The sequence below is a fragment of the Rattus norvegicus genome, chromosome 7, assembly GCF_036323735.1.
Source record: "Rattus norvegicus strain BN/NHsdMcwi chromosome 7, GRCr8, whole genome shotgun sequence".
Taxonomy (NCBI): Eukaryota; Metazoa; Chordata; class Mammalia; order Rodentia; family Muridae; genus Rattus; species Rattus norvegicus.
The window spans coordinates 80,593,585-80,609,846 of record NC_086025.1 but is presented as its reverse complement, the minus strand read 5'-3'; positions in this window follow the sequence as shown (position 1 = coordinate 80,609,846).

Here is a 16,262-nt window from a genome sequence, read left to right as displayed (position 1 = left end):
GAATGTGATTTGCTCATATCAACAGACATGTAACTGAGGAAGGGACTTTTCATCTTCCTGACAGGGATCATATTGCAAAGCCAGAGAACTGAATGCTTGCCATCCAAGCAATTTAGGCCATGTCTACCATTTCAAAAGAAACTTTTAGAAAATATTTCTTGTAAGCAAGCTGACAAAGTTGTCTGCAGAGATTATATGGTTGGAAAAGAAGTCGATGACATTTTTTTCACTACTACATGTATTCACCATTGCTACCATGTTCATACCCAGCTGTAGTCTATATTTTGTGCCTTTTAAAGATTATTTCCTAAGCAATAGCTTGGTACCTAACACTCTTCTGGTTGATCAATACTCATCTTAAACCTTTTAAATATCTTCAATGAAGATAAAAAAATCATGATGCATTTAAGGTAGTATATCAAAATAAATTCCCAGAGTCAAAGAAAATAGAAAAAACTTTGTTGACCTACTAATCACATCAGAGTAGGCTATTTAGAAAGAATTGAAATCTATAACATACTTTTAGATCATGAAAAGTCCAAGTTCAAGGAGCTACCAAATTTTGTTTCTCATGACAGCCTGCTCATTTATTTCCAAGACATTCCACTGAATGCTGTATTTTATATGATAGAAAAGCAAAACTCTCAATTAGCATAGATGGAGAAACCAAGATATTCCATGGCAAATCCAAATTTACACAATATATTTCCACATATTCATCCCTACAAAGGATAATAGATGGAAAATATCAACATATGGAGGGAAACTACATCATAGAAAAAGCAAGAAAGTAATCTTGCAGCAAACTCAAAAGAAGACAGTCACACAAGCATAATTCCACCTCTAACAACAACAACAACAAAAGAAACAATCACAAAAACCAGCAAACATCCCTATTTCTTAATATTTCTTAATATCAAGATACTCAACTCCCCAATAAAAATATGTAGACTAACAGACTGAATATGTAAAGAGGCCCCAGCATTTTGCACCACAGTTGAATGACAGTTACTAACTCAGAGTAAAGGGCTGGAGAAAAAAATTCCAAGCAGATAGTCTCAAGAAACAAGGTAGAAACAATGGCTGACGTAGCCATTCTAATATCAAATAAAATCAAATTTCAACCAACAGTTATCAAAAAAGATAAGGAAAACACTTCATATTCATTAAAGGAAAAATCCACCAAGATGAACTCTCAATCCTAAATATCTATGCTCCAAATGCAAGGGCACCCACTTTTATAAAAGAAACATTATTAAAGCTCAAAGCACAGATTGAACCTCACACAGTGATAGTAGGAGACTTCGACATTGCACTGTCATCAATGGACAGATCATGGAAACAGAAATTAAACACATAGAGAAACTAATGAAAGTTATGAACAAAATACATTTAACAGATATTTATAGAACATTTCATGCTAAAATAAAAGAAAATACCTTCTTCTCAGCACCTAATGGTACCTTCTCCAAAATTGACCATGTAATCAATCACAAAACAGACCTTAACAGATACAGGAAGATAGAAATAATCCAACTCATCCTATCAGATCACCACAGACTAAGGCTGGTCTTCAATAACAACAATAACGACAGAAAGCCCACATATACATGGAAGTTGAAGAATGCTCTACTCAATGATAACATGGTCAAGAAAGAAATAAAGAAAGAAATTAAATACTTTTTAGAATTTAATGAATATGAAGACACAACATACCAAAATTATGGGACACAATGAAAGTAGTGCTAAAAGAAAAATTCATAGTTCTGAGTGCCTCAAAAAAAAAAAAAAAAAAAAAAAACCAAAAACCAAAAAACAAAACAAAACAAAAAAAAAACAAAAACAAAAACAAGAGAGAGCATACACTAACAGTTTGACAGAACACCTAACAGTTCTAGCACAAAAAAAAAAAAAATCAAATACACCCAAGATGAATAGTGTGCAGGAAATAATCAAACCCAGGCAAAAATCAACCAAGTTGAAACAAAAAGGACTATACAAAGAATCAACAAAACCAGGAGCTGACTCTTTGAGAAAATCAACATGATAGATAGACTCTTAGCCAGACTAAACAGAAGAAAGAAAGTATCCAAATTAACAAAATCATAAATGAAAAGAGAGACATAGCAACAAAATCTGAGTAAATTGAAAATAAGTCATCAGATCCTACTACAAAAGCCTATACTCAACAAAACTGGAAAACCTGGGTGAAATGGACAATTTTCTAGACAGATACCAGGTAGCAAAGTTAAATTAGAATCAGACAAATCATCTAAGCAATCTCATAACACCTAAAGAAATAGAAGCAGTTATTAAAATTCTCCCACCAAAAAGATCCCAGGACCAGATGGGTTTAATGCAGAATTCTATCAGATCCTCATAGAAGACCTCACAGCAATACTCTCCAAACTAATCAACAAAATAGAAACAGAAGGAGGACTACCCAAGTCCTTTTATGAAGCCAAAATTATGCTTGTGCCTAAACCACAGAAAGACCCAACAAAGGAGAACTTCAGACCAATTTCCCTTATGGATATTGACACAAAAATACTCAATAAAATTCTCACAAATCAAATCCAAGAAGGCATCAAAATGACCATACATCATCATCAAGTAGGTATCATCCCAGGGATGCAGGGATGGTTTAATATGAAAATACCTATCAATGTAATCCACTATGTAAACAAACTCAAATAAAAAAACCACATGTACATTTCATTAGATGCTGAGATAACATTTGACAAAATTCAACACCTCTTCATGATAAAAGCCTTGGAAAAGTCAGGAATTCAAGGCCCATATCTAAACATATTAAGAGCAATATACAGCAAACCCGCTGCCCACTCTGTCCCTATTTTTAAATATAGTACTCAAGGTCCTAATGAAAGCAATCAGACAACAATAGGAAGTCAAAGGGATACAAATTAGGAAGGAAGAAGTCAAAATATCACTATTTGCAGATGATATAATAGTATAATTAAGTTACCCTAAACATTCCTCCAGAGAACTACTAAGCCTGATTAACAACTTCAGCAAAGTGACTGAGTATAAAATTAACTCAAAAAATCAGTAGCCTTCCTCGACTCAAAGGATAAAGAGGCTAAGAAACATATTAGGGAAATTACACCCTTCACAGTAGACAAAAATAATATAAAATACCTCACTGTGACTCTAACCAAGCATGTGAATTATATGTGTGACAAAAATTTCAAGTCTCTGAAGAAAGAAATTAAAGAAGATCTCAGAAGATGAAAAGACCTCCCATGTTCATGGATTGGAAGGATTAATATACTAAAAATGGCCATTTTGCCGAAAGCAATCTAAAGATTCAATGCAATCCCCATCAAAATTCCAACTTAATTCTTCATAGAGTTAGAAAGAGCAATTTGCAAATTCATTTGGAATAACAAAATAACCAAGAATAGTGAAAACTATACTCAACAATAAAAGAAATTCTGGACAATCACCATCCTTGACCTCAAGTAGTACTACAGAGCAAGAGTGATAAAAACTGTATGGTATTGGTACAGAGGCAGGCAAGTAGATCAGTGGATTAAAATTGAAGACCCAGAAATGAACCCACACACCTATGGTCACTTGATCTTTGACAAAGGAGTTAAAACTATCCAATGAAAAAAGATGGCATTTTTAACAAATGGGCTGGTTCAACTGTAGGTCAGCATGTAGAAGAATGCAAATTGATCCATTCTTATCGCCCTTAAGTCCAAGTGAATCAAGGACTTCCATGTCCAAGCAAATACATTCAAAGTAATCAAAGAAAAAGTGGAGAATAGCCTAGATAGCATGGGCACTGGGGAAAATTTCTTAAACAAAAAAAAAAAAAATCAGCAAATGGGACCTCATAAAACTGCAACAATTCTGCAAGGCAAATGACACTTTCATTAGGACAAAATGCCAACCAACAGATTTGGAAAAAATCCATAGATGGTGGAATTGCAAACTGCTAAAATCACTCTGGAAATCAGTCTTGAGGTTCTTCAGAATATTGGACATTGCTGTACCCTGAGGATGCAGCCATACCTCTCCTGGGCATATAACCAAAAGTCCTCCAGCTTACAACAAAGACACATGCTCCCCTATGTTCATAGCAGCCTTATCTATAATAGCCAGAAGCTGGAAAGAACCCAGAAACCCTTCAAGAGGAATGGATACAGCAATTGTGGTACATATACACAATGGAGTACTACTCTTCTGTAAAAAACAATGACCATATGAAATTTATAGGCAAACGGCTTGAACTAGAAAATATTATCCTGAGTGAGGTGTCCCAATCACAGAAAAACACACATGCTATGCACTCATTGATAAGTGTATATTAGCCCAAAAGCTTGAATTACCCAAGATACAATCCACAGACCACATGAAGCTCAAGAAAAGGACAACCAAAGTGTGGATGTTTCACTCCTTCTTAAAAGGGGGAACAAAAATATTCATAGGAGGGGATATGGAGACAACAGAAACCGTGCCCCATATATATCACACCAACTAGATAAGATTGATGAAGCTAAGAAGTGCATGCTGACAGGAACCAGATATAGATCTCTCTTAAGAGACACAACCAGAACATGCCAAATAGAGTCGAATGCTAGCATCAAACCACTAAACTGAGAACAGGACCCCATTTGGGGGAATTAGAAAAAGGACTGAAAGAGCTGAAGGGACTTACAACCCCATAAGAACAACAATGCCAACCAACCAGAGCTTCCAGGTACTAAACCACTACCCAAAGGCTGACCCATGGCTCCAGCTGCATATGTAGCAGAGGATGGCCTTGTTGGGCACCAATGGGAGGAGAAACCCTTGGTTCTGCCAAGGCTGGACCTCCAGTGTAGTGATAATATCAGGGTGAGGGAGCAGGGATGTGGGGTTGATTGGGGAGGGGAAACAACTGTATAGAAGAAGGGCGAGTGGAATCAAATAGGGGGCTTATATGTTTGGGAAACTAAGAAAGGGAATAACATTTGAAGTGTAAATAAAAAATATCCAATTTAAAAAAAAAGTTGAGACTTGCCAATAATACCACGAGGTATATTGTCCAGTTGATACATTGCTGATTAAATACTGTGATTATTTATATTACTTTCTTACTGATGTTAATTCACATATGCTGTTATAACTTTCTTAGCTTTCAAAATCAACAACATGTTAGATTTTACATATTCAATTATATGTCTTAAAAAATAAAAGTTTTTCTCAAGGAATTCTTGTAATGTCAACCACCTTTTTCTGAGTTGGAACTAATTAAATATTTTATAAAACTTAATATATTTAAACAGTAAATACAATATTAAAATTTAACTTTTTTCTTGTGCCCAGTGCAACACTGTCTTATAGTTAAAGTAAGTTTGAGACCTGTACTTGCATTCTTTTGTTTCACTAAGATTTTACCCAATGGAACAATAGAGAGTCTTCTGAAATAAAACTCAGGGCACTCCTGGAAAGATTATTTTTTCTCTTTTGTCATTCTAGAATAACTATAATCAACATACATTTTTAAATCCTCTATTTTGTGATACGTTACATTTCATTGATAGTTAAAATAATTGATACTGAAATGAGTCTTTTATGTGCATTCTTCATTTACTGTTGCTACTGTTTTAGATCAGGTGTTTGTAATTTGCTGTCTAGACAAACTTTATAAAAGTCCTTATTTGATTTTGTCTTTCATAACTTAATTGCCGTGTCATTGTCCTCACTCATTTTATATTTATTTTATTTACACTTTCATTTTATTTCACTATCTTGGGTGTTTCACATGCATATATGAGTTTGCATCATGTATGTCCCTCATTATGACAGAGGCAAAAAGAAGGATTTGGATCGTCAAGGGCTCACGTTACAATTTATTGTTAGTTGCTATGTGAGGCCATGGCAGCAACTATCAAAAGAGCATCTAATGTTCTTTCCCAGTGAGCCATTTCTCTAGACCTTAGTTTACATTTCCTAATCTTGTGAACACCAATTTGAGTTAGGGATACTGAGAAAAATACAACTTCATGCTCAATTTTAGATCAATAAGAAGAGTAACTTCAGTTAGGTTTGTGGATGATAACTCTGGGACAGTGTGGTGATTTGAATAAGGAATGTTACCCAAAAGCTCCCGTGTATGAACGTTAGGTCTTCAACTGTTGTTGCTATTCAGTGAGGTGATATACCTTTGCATGAAAAAGTGTGCCACTGTAAACAGGATTTGAGAGTTCATAGCTTGCCCCTTTTAGTACTCTATGTCTGATTTCTGTTGGAAGTTGTGATCTCTCAGCATCCTGCTTATCCCACCTGATGCCATGACATATCTTTTGTCATTATGGACTTTTCCTATGGAACGATTCTTTGAAATAAATACTTCTTTCCACACATTGTTTTTGGTCAGAGTGCTGTGTCCCAGTAACAAAAAAGTAAATAATTCCAAGAAGATCTAGCTACCTGGAAAGATTGTATTAATGGTTAAGTACCCAGTCAACAGATAAAAAGCAAAGCCAAGAAAGGCATCTTAGAGGAGGTTATCTTTAATCAAACTAAGACAAATATTTGAAAAACAAAACCCAAAACCCAAAACCAAATCAACAAAAAGCATTTGAAATTATTGCTGGATTTTTAAATGTTTTACTATTATCATTTTTTGTAAACTATGGAGAAATGTACACTTCTAGAGATGTAACTCCATGAGTATAATGTGTGACAATAGTACTGTTGGTTGAAATAACTGTTGGTTGCCAAAACATTTTAATTAGTTTTATTGCTACTAATAAAGGTAAAAGAGAGTCTTAGAGCTACTATATGAGTGTGATAAAACATCATGACCAAAGCAACTTGGGGCAGAGATATTTTATTTCACTCACCGTTTTTTATAAAAATGTTCAACATCAAAAACAGATTACAAAATGGTTTACAGAAGAAATCCACTAGAACAGTGACTCTATTACTGTGACTGTTTAATACAGCTCTACATGTTGTAGTGACACCAATCATAAAATACTTCATCACTTTAATGTGTTCTTATTATGAATTATAATGTAAATCTCTGTATTTTCTGAGGGTTTTACTTGATGCCTGTGAATGAATCACAAAAGGGTCACAACTCACAAGTTGAGAACTACTGCACTGGGGGTGTCAACTCCAGTATTCAGAATCTAATGTAATGTAATCTTTGAAGCAAAATAATTACTCTTTCCTGTTAATTACTGAAATATTTTACCACCATGTAAGGCTTGAACTTTTATTTTTAAAATTATTAGAATATTTCATTAAGTAGAAAGTATATATTTGTAAGACACATGATGTAATGTTTAAGACATCTGTGGGCACAGCCAGCTGAGATGACTTGTGCACAATCCCCTGACCCCACTGTCTGGCTCTGGGTTCACCCCGCAATCCTACGGAGTCATGTGGGACCCCAAGAGCATCCTACTTTCCCATGGAGGACTGCATGGATCCCAGAAATACCAGCCTAGAACCCTCCCCCAATTTACTCTTGCTAGTACGATGGGTCTGGGGCACAGCCAGTATATATGGGTTATACTCTGCCACCTGACCTCCATTCCCTGGCCCACAGCTCTCCCTGCCTTCCCTAGGATTCCAGCTGCCATCACAATCATCCAGTCAACACCAGGGACACACAGATTGCTAAAGGACAGCTTAAGAACCAATGAACAAGATCAACATCCAGGAAATTTGGGACACTATGAGAAGACCTAAGCTGAGAATAATAGGAATGAAAAAGGAAAGGATTTCCAGCTCAAAGGCCTAGACAACATATTCAACCCAACCATAGAAGAAAATTTTCTAACTTAACAAAAGAGATGCCTATAAATGTACTAGAAGCTTATAGAATACCAAATAGATTGGACCAGAAAACTCTCCCATTATATAAAAATCAAAACGTTAAATGTACAGAAGAAAGAAATAATACTAAGAACTACAAGGGATAATGCCAAGTAACATGTACAGACAGACCTATGAGAATTAATCATGACTTTTCAACACAGAGTCTGAAAGTCAGAAGGGCTTCACAGATGTTTTGTAGACCCTAACAGATCACACATGTCAGTTATATGACAAGTGAAACTGGTAATATATATCAAGATCAAGAAAAAACCCTCAACTTAACCAAGAAAAAGACAGAGACTAAAAGAGTGTATGTATAAACAGGATATTTTTATCAGGATTTTTAACAGGATTCTGCTTTATATGAGAAGTACACCTTAGCCCCCCCCCCAAAAAAAAAGGTCAGTTTTTTATACTAAAGGGCTGAAAAAAGGTTTTCCAAGCAAATGAGCCCCCTCAAAAAAAAGATAAAGGTACTTTTTACTCATCAAAGTAAAAATCCATCAAGAGGATATCTCAATTCCTAACATATATGCCCAAAATGCAAGGACAGCAACATTCATAAAAGAAACACGGATAGAGCTGAAATAAAACATTGAAACCCTAATCATTAATAATGGGAGACTTCAACAATCCCCTCTCACCAATGGGCAGATCATTGAAACAAAAACTAAATGGAGACATAATGAAATTAACAGAGGTTATGAATCAAATTGTTCTAACAAATATCTATAGAATATTTCAGCCAAACATGTGCATGTGCGTGTGCGTGCACACACACACACACACACACACACACACACACACACACACAAACACACACACACACAAACATACAAACACACACACAGAGAATATCTTCTTCTCAGTACCTCATGGAACCTTCTTCAAAACATATTATATAGTGGTCATAAGCAAGCCTCAAAAGATACAAAAAGATTGAAATACCGTAGTGTTTTAGCAGATTGTCATAGATCAAAGCTGGACTTCAACAAAAATAAATAGGGCAGAAAACCTACAAACTCATGGAAACTGAACAACTCTCTACTCAATGACCACTGGGTCAAAGAAGAAATAAGGAAAGAAATTAAAGACTTTCTAGAATTCATTGAAAATGAAGGCACAACATACCCCAACTTATTAGACAGTGAAAGCAGTGCTTACAGAAAAGTTCATTGTATTAAGTGCAATCATAAAAAAAAATTGAGAGATCCTATACTAGCAACTTAACAGCACACATGAAAGCTCTAGAATAAAAGTAAGCAATCATAGCCAAAAGGATTAGAAAGCAGAAAGTAATCAAGGTTGGGGCTGAAATCAATAAATTAGACACAAAGAGAACATTTTAAAGAATCAAGGAAACAAATAGCTAGTTCTTTGAGAATATAAACAAGTTATGCAAACACTTAACCAGACTCACTAAAAGGCAGAGAGACAAGAGCCAAATTAACAAGATCAGGAGAGAAAGTACAGAATAATAACAGATACTGAAGAAATAAAAAAAATTATGTAGTCTTAATTCAAAAGTCTATACTCCACAAAATTGAAACATCTAAGGAAAAAGGATGATTTTTTTTCTATTTTTCTTTCTTTATTTTTATTGGATATTCTTTTCTTTCTTTTTTATTGAGTATTTCTTTATTTCCATTTCAAATGTTATTCCTTTTCCAGTTTCTTATCCCTCTCCAATCCCTTCCCCTTTCTTCTATAAGGGTGCTCCCCTACCAATCCACTCCACCTTACCACCACTCCCTGATATTCCCTTGCACTGGAGGTTCAACCTTGGCAGGACCAAGTGCTTCTCCTTCCATTGGTGCCCAACAAGTCTATCCTCTGCTACATATGCAGTTGGAGCCATGGGGCAGTCCATGTATAGTCTTTGGGTAGTGGTTTAGTCCCTGGTAGCTCTGATTGGTTGGCATTGTTGTTCTTATGGGGTTGCAAGTCCCTTCAGCTCTTTCAATCCTTTCTCTAATTCCTCCAACGGGGGTCCTGTTCTAAGTTCAATGGTTTGCTGCTAGCATTTGCCTCTGTATTTGACATAATCTGGCTGTGTCTTTCAGGAGAGACTGTATCCAGTTCCTGTCAGCAAGCTCTTCTTAGTTTCATCAGTCTTATCTAGTGGCTGTATATATATGGAGCACATGTGGGGTAGGCTCTGAATGGCCATTCCTTCAGTCTCTGCTCTAAACTTTGCCTCCATATCCCCTCCTATGGATATATTTCCCCTTTTAAGGAGTGAAGCATCCACATTTTGGTTATCCTTCTTCTTGAACTTCATATGGTCTGTGGGTTGCATCTTGGGTAATTCAAGCTTTTGGGCTAATATCCACTGATCAGTGAGTGCATACGATGTGTGTTTTGCTGTGATTGGGTTACCTAACTCAGGATGACATTTTCTAGTTAATTCCATTTGCCTTTGAATTTCATGAAGTCATTGTTTTTGATAGCTGAGTGGTACTTCATTATAGCTGAGTAGTACTCCATTGAATATTTTTTATTTACATTTCAAATGTTATTCCCTTTTCCTGTTTCCTGGCCATAAGCCCCCTATCCCATCCCTCTCCCCTTCTATGAGACCATTCCCCTCCCAACCTCCCCCACTTCCCACTCACCCCCAACATTCCTCTGTACTGTGTGAGGGGGTTGTCCAATTTTATTGATAGGTTACTGTGATGGTTTGTATATGCTTACCCTAGGGTGTGGCACTATTATAAGGTGTGGTCCTGTAGGAATAGGTGTGTCACAGTGGATGTGGTTTTTAAGATCCTCATCCTAGCTGCCTAGAAGCCAGTATTCTGCTAGTAGCCTTCAGATGAAGATGTTGTACTCCCAGCTCCTCCTGTACCATGCCTGTCTGCCATGCTGCCACCTTGATGATGATAATGGACTGAACTTCTGAACCTGTAAGTTAAATGCTGTCCCTATCAAGAGTTGCCTTGGGCATGGTGACTGCTCACAGCAGTAAACCTGAACTACAATAGAAGTTGGTACCAGAAGTGGGATACTGTTGTGATAGACCTGGCCATGCTTTTGTTTAGAAGAATGTGGATTTTTGGGACTTTGGATTTGGAAAACCATGGAATGCATTAAGTGGGGCTTAATGGTTCACCCTAGTAGAAATATGGAAGACAGTCGTGCTGATCGTCATTTGAATTGTATAGGCCTGCTGGCACAAGAGGTTTCATTGGAGAAATTTAATATGTGACTGAGAGACTATTTTGTGATATTTTGGTGAAGAATGTGGCTGGTTTATGTCATTATCTGAAGAGACTTCCTGAGGATAAAGTAAAGAGATTTATATTAATTACATAGACAAAGGAAGTCTCAAAAAAGTCCCTAGTCTGATGAAGAACATGTGTAGTAAATTTAGGAGGGAAAAAATATCACCAGAAAGTGATATGGAGCTGAATTCTATGTTCCAGAAGATAACAGATTAAGGTGTTTTGGGGCAAGATCCTACCCAGATAAATTTAGATCCAGGTATGTAAAGAAATTGGAAATTTAGTTAGTAAGGAAGTTGGGAAACAGAAAGCTGGTGATAAGGTAAGAGATCAAGGGGACCATGTTACAGCCCCCAGAAAGCAGCAAAACTCAGTGGCTTTGGCCATGTCACTCTGACTTTAGAGTTCAGAATAGAAGGGACTACTAGAACAATTGATGCTGGTTAGCTGGAGTTAAGAAATTAGTGATGATTAAGAAGATACCAGCATTATTGAGGTGAACTCTTCTGTGAACTATTTTATGAGAGCACAAAGAAGCTGTGTTCCAGAGATAGCCAAGGTTGTACCTCCTGCAGATCCTGTACTTGGTACTGTGTAAGTTATATAAGGTGGTACTGGTTTTGAAGGCATGAAGATGTCATGAAGAACAACTAAGGCTTAGCACGATGAGAAGCCGTGGAAGACTATTGGTAAAAGCACAGCCTCAGTTGTAGTTGATGGCCCAGGACTGAAGGGGTCATGCAAGGGATTTGAGGCTTAGTGCCATGAAGAGAGCCTATGAGAGGCTATTGGTGAAGCCTAGTTGTAGCAGAGGACCCCAGTGTATTGGACGTGCCATGGGATGATCCACAAGACCAGCAGCAGCAGTGGAGTGGATCAACCTAAGCATAGAGTGCTACAGAAGGCAGAGCTGAATTATTGCTATCCCTTTGGAGGATCCCAGAAGATCATGTGTGGATCTCAGACATTGAAACAGGGAGCTGTAAAATTGAAGTTGCCTTGGAGACCCAAAGATGATAAACTTGCCAGTGCTGGGGGATATCTGCCAAGGAATGATATTAATAGGGAGTGGAAACAGCCCAGGAGAAAGAATTTTGTTGTTGTTAACAAAGATGAAAAAGGAGTAGCCAGGGGCTGGGGATTTAGCTCAGTGGTAGAGCGCTTACCTAGGAAGCGCAAGGCCCTGGGTTCGGTCCCCAGCTCCGAAAAAAAGAACCAAAAAAAAAAAAAAAACAAAACAGAAAAAGGAGTAGCCATCTGAAGACAATTTTGATATCATCCATGGAGATTCAGAATTTGGGAGTTTGGCCAGCTGGTTTCCTGTCTTGCTTTGCAATTACAGTTAAGTGATTGGATGGGTCTCAGAAGAGACTTTGAACTTTGGACTTTTAATGTTGTTGAGATTGCTATAGACTATGTGGACTTTTGAAGTTGGATTAAATATATTTTAAATCATTCTATGTTTAGGTATGGCCCCCATAGACTCATATCTTTGAACAAGCCTATGGGGGCCAGGGTGTGGCCCTGTTAGGATAGGTGTGGCCCTGTTGGAATAGGTGTGTCACAGTGGCTGTGGGATTTAAGACTCTCATCCTAGCTTCCTGGAAGCCAGTATTCTGCTAGCAGCCTTCAGATGAATATGTTGACCTGTCAGCTCCTCTTGTACCGTGCTTGTCTGGATGCTGCCATGCCCCATACTCCCACCTTGATGATAATGGACTGAACCTCTAAACCTATAAGCCAGCACTAGGCAAGTGTTGTCCTTATAAGAGTTGCCTTGGTCATGGTGACTGTTCACCGCAGTAAAACCCTAACTAAGACAGTTACCAAACTTAAATCAAAATCAGATAAGTAATGTAAACAGTGTAATAATCCCTAAGGAAGGAAATTAAGTAGTCAATAAAATTCTCCCAATCAAAAGGAGCTCAAGGTCAAATAGTTTTAGCACATTATTCTATGAAATTTTCAAAGAAGAGCTTATACCAATACTCAGAAATTTTAAAACTCACCAAACTAGGAACAGAGGGAACATTGCCAAACTTATTCAAAGAGCCCACAGACACCTTGATACGTAAACACAGAAAGACTCAACAAAGAAAGGACAGGGAAAGTTGGGTGAGTGAAAGAGCATCCTCATAGAGGCAAAGGGGAGCTGGGAGAGGGCAGATGTGGGATGGGGGTTTTATGAACAGGTAACCAGGAAGTGGAATGTCAGTTTAGATATAAATGAATGGAATGATTAATGAATAAAAGAATCATACATTAAAGAAGATTTTGCATTTGACAAAAATAAAAAGAATTTCAGACAAATTTCCCTTATGAATATTGATACAAAAAAAACTTAATAAAGCACTCCGAAACTAAATCTCAGAACACATTATCCAATGAAGGGTCAGGTAGGCTTCATTCCAGGGATGCAGGCATGGTACAATGTATAAAAACCCATCAATGTAAGCCACTATATTAAGAAACTGAAGGAAAAAAACCCACATAATTGTCTTATTAGATCCTAAAAATGCAATTGAAAATCCAAAACCTGTTCATGTCAAAAGTCTTGGAAATGGATACGTGGCACATACTAAACACAATACAGGAAATATACAGCAAGCCAGTAGCCAACATCAATTAATTGGAGGGAAATTCAAAGCAACTCATTAAAATCAGGGATAAGAGAAGTCTGTCCTCTTGCTCAGAATCTCTTCAATATAGCACTTGAAGTTCTATTCAGAGGAATTAAAAATGACTAAAGGACCAAAGTGATAAAAATTGAAACATAAGCAATCCCTGTATCTCTATGTATTGATGATAGGATAATATTCATAAATGGACCCAAAAATTCCACTGTAGGTGTGTGGGTTTGTTTATGGGTCTTCAATTATATCCCATTGATCTATCTGCCATACTAGTACCATACAGTTTTTATCACTATTGCTCTGTGATACAAATTGAGATCAGGGATGGTCATTTCCCCCAGAAGTTCTTTTATTGTTGAGAATAGTTTTTTGCTATCCTGGGTTTTTGTTATGCCAAATGAATTTGTAAAGTGCTTTTTCTATTTCTGTGAAGAATTTAGTCAACATTTTAATGGAGATTGCACTGAATCTGTAGATTACTTTCAGCAAGATAACTATTTTTACTAAATTAATCCTACCAATCCATGAGCGTGGCAGTTCTTTCCATGTTCTGAGTTCTTTGATTTCTTCCTTCAGAGACTTGAAGAGTTCTTTTCATACAGATCTTTCACTTACTTAGTTAGAGTCATACCAATGTATTTTATATTATTTGTGACTATTGTGAAGGGTGTTGTTTCTTCAATTTCCTTCTCAGACTCTTTATCCTTTTGTAGAGGATGACTGTTAATTTATTTGAGTTAATTTTATATCCAGCCACTTTTCTGAAGTTGTTTATCAGGTTTAGGTGTTCTCTTGTGGAATATTTGGGGTCACTTAAGTATACTATCATATCATCTGCAAATAGTGATATTTTGACTTCTTCCTTTCCAATTTATATCCCTTTGACCTCATTTTGTTGTCTAATTGCTCAGAGGTAGCTGAGGGGGTTTGCAACCCCATAGGAAGAACAACAATATTAACCAGCCAGACACCCCAGAGCTCCTCCCATGCACTAAACCGTGAACCAAAGAGTACACATGGAGTGACCCATGTTCTAGCCACATTTGTTGCAGAGGATGGCCTTGCTGGACATCAAATGGGGGAGAGGTCCTTGGTTCTGTGAAGGCTTGATGCTCCAGTTTAGGGGAATGCCAGGACAAGGAGGCATAAAGAAGTGGGCAGGTAGGTGGGGGAGCACCCTCATGGAGGCATGGGATCAGGGATAGGGCATTTCTGGAGGGGAAACCAGGAAGAGGGATAATATATAAAACGTTGATATAGAAAATATGCAACAAAACAGAAGTAGAATCTTCAAGACAGGGAGCTGAAACAAACATTTCATTATTCTAAAAAAAAAAACAAACAAACAAATAAAACAAAACTTAAATTAGAAAAAACAAAGAACCCAATTTATAAATGGGTACAGTTCTAAACCAATAATTTTCAAAAGGGAAAATACAAATTTGTGGGATACTCCTAAAGGAAAGTTCAATATTCTTAACCATCAGGGAAATGCATATCAAGACTATTTTGAGATTTTATTGCAGTCCAGTCAGAAGGACCAAGATCAATAAAACAATTAAATGCTCATTCTTGGCATGATATGAAGTAAGGAGAACATACATTCTTTTCTGGTGTGAGTTTAAATTTGTACAACAATTATGAAAATCAGTGTACCTGTTCTTCAGGATCTATCTTAAGATTGATCAATAAAACTCTTAGGCATTTTCCCAGAGAATACTATACTGTTCTATGAAAATACTTGCTCATATTCCTTCCTGCTCTATTCATAATAGCCAGAAATCAAAAGCGTACTATATATCCAGCAATGGATAAAGAGTGGTAAATTTACATATTGGGATTTTCTTCATACATTAAAAAATGGAATCATAAAATTCATAGGTAAATTGATAGAGCTAGAATAAAAACCTGGAATCAATTAACCCATACCACAAAAGAAAGTTATGGTACATTTCCACTTTTATGGTGATGCTATTTGTTAAGTCTTCAGTAAGAACTCTAGAATCAATAAAATCACAGGAGATAGCTATAGAATTAGAGACTAATATAGACCTTTGAATTGGGAAGACACATAACTTTAAGCTCTTTTTTGAGGCAGGAAGACACTCCTTTAACTGGGCCACAGTTTCTGCTGAAAGCCTTTATAATGACATGGAAAAGGGCTTTGCTTCTTTATGCTTGTCCTTGCCTTGGTAGCAAATCTATTCCTTCACTGGCACTAGCCCCTACTTCTTTGAGATTCAAACATATAGTGTAGACCACCTGAGAGATCCAGGAGACCAAGACTTGTGGAATCTTACGAGAAAATATTGATTCCCTAGATTTTCCATTCTCAACCAACCATTTCATATTGGCAGGACTGAAGCCCTTATGTTATTTTTAAACAAATCCCCAAATCATCATGATAGTCCTTGTCATTGTCACCATCACTATGACCATCGCCATCATCATCATCATCATCATTAGAAAAGCTTTCCCCTGTTGTAGATGGGAACAAACACAGAGACCCACACCTGGAAGTGTACCTAGACTGAGAGACCTTCAAATACTTGTTACAAAT